Source organism: Lynx rufus, unplaced genomic scaffold (genome assembly GCF_022079265.1).
Source record: "Lynx rufus isolate CCGP_SWC_20201006 ecotype Redwood Valley unplaced genomic scaffold, mLynRuf1.p SCAF_3, whole genome shotgun sequence".
Taxonomy (NCBI): domain Eukaryota; kingdom Metazoa; phylum Chordata; class Mammalia; order Carnivora; family Felidae; genus Lynx; species Lynx rufus.
In genome coordinates, this window is record NW_025814845.1 from 22,574,776 (window position 1) to 22,576,327 (window position 1,552).

The following is a 1,552-nucleotide window of genomic DNA, read 5'->3' on the forward strand; positions in this document are numbered from 1 at the left end:
ACCTCTTGAGGATTACAAACGCATAGATGAGAAAAGACTGAGGTCCCTCATGGCATCGCTGAGCCACTGGACCAAGAGTGAAAGTGCTTTGTAGGGGGGCGCCTGGGTGGCTCAGTTGGTTAAGCATCTGACTTGGGCTCAGGTCATGATCTCGCGGTCTGTGAGTTCCAGCCCCGCATCGGGCTCTGTGCTGACAGCTCAGAGTCTGGAGCCTGTTTTGGATTCTTTGTCTCCCTCTCTCTCTGCCCCTCCCCCACTCATTCTCTCTCTCTCTCTCTCTCTCTCTCTCTCTCTCTCTCTCTCTCCCTCTGTCAAAAATAAATAAACATAAAAAAAATTAAAAAAAAAAAGAAAGTGCTTTGTAGGAAAGTGAGATCTGCCTTCTGAATGAGAAAATAAATGCCTTTATAGTTCCACCTACTTTTATTTGATATTCTGAGTCTTCTGACAAAGCGTAAGTGCTGCAAAGTTACACTTAAAAACAACAAAATCATTATAAAATTTAAAAATGTAAAAAATGGTGGGTGTCTGGGTGACTCAGTCAATTAAGTGCCGGGCTCTTGATTTCAGCTCAGGTCATGATTGCACAGTTCGTGGGATCAGGCCCTGAGCTGGGCTCTGTACTGATAGCACAAATCTTCCTTGGGATTCTCTCTCTCTTTCTCTCTCTGCCCCTCCCCTGCTCAGGCTTTCTCTCTCTCTCTTTCTCAAAATAAATAAATAAAACTTTAAAACAAAAGGGAAAATCTGAAAGAAGCTGTCTCAGTTCATGCTGGCATAACAGAATACCACAGACTATGTGGCTTAAACAACAGAAATTTATTTCTCACACTTCTAGAAGCCGAGAATTCAAGATCAAGGTGCTGACAGATTTGGTTCTGGTGAGACCTGACTTCCTGGCTTGCAGAGGCCCTCCTTTTTGTACTGACATGGACCTTCCTCTATGTTCACACAGAAAGAGCAAGAGTGAGCTCTCTGATGTCTCTTCTTATAAAAACACTAAACCTATTAAATCCGAGCCCTATCTTTATGACCTCACTTAACCTCAATTATCTCCTTAAAGGGACTATCTCCAAATATAATCAGTTAGGGGTTAGGGTATCAATATGTGAATTCTGGAGGGGCACAAATATTCATTCAGTCCATTTAACTTCAGTCCAGAAGGTAAATATAATAAATGTCACAAAGTATAATCACATTTGATCACATTACATTTAGTGAATTTATAATATAATCAAATGTAGTAAATTACATATAATATGGCCCATAATATATATAATTGTATATTATGAAAACATATGTGTCTTATATGATTAATAATATACAATATATACCTTTTTAGGTCTGACGCAGATGAGATTATATAAGATAGGTTATGGAGTATGTAATCTATTATCTATTACATAAATTAAATATATTATGTGTTCTAATTAAAATCCAATAACAATCATATGTACATGTTTTTATCTTCTTTTTGAACTTGAAAATGTGTTGAAAATATCCCTCTTTAAATATTCTTATTTTCAGTCATTACATATATTTTGCTATTAAA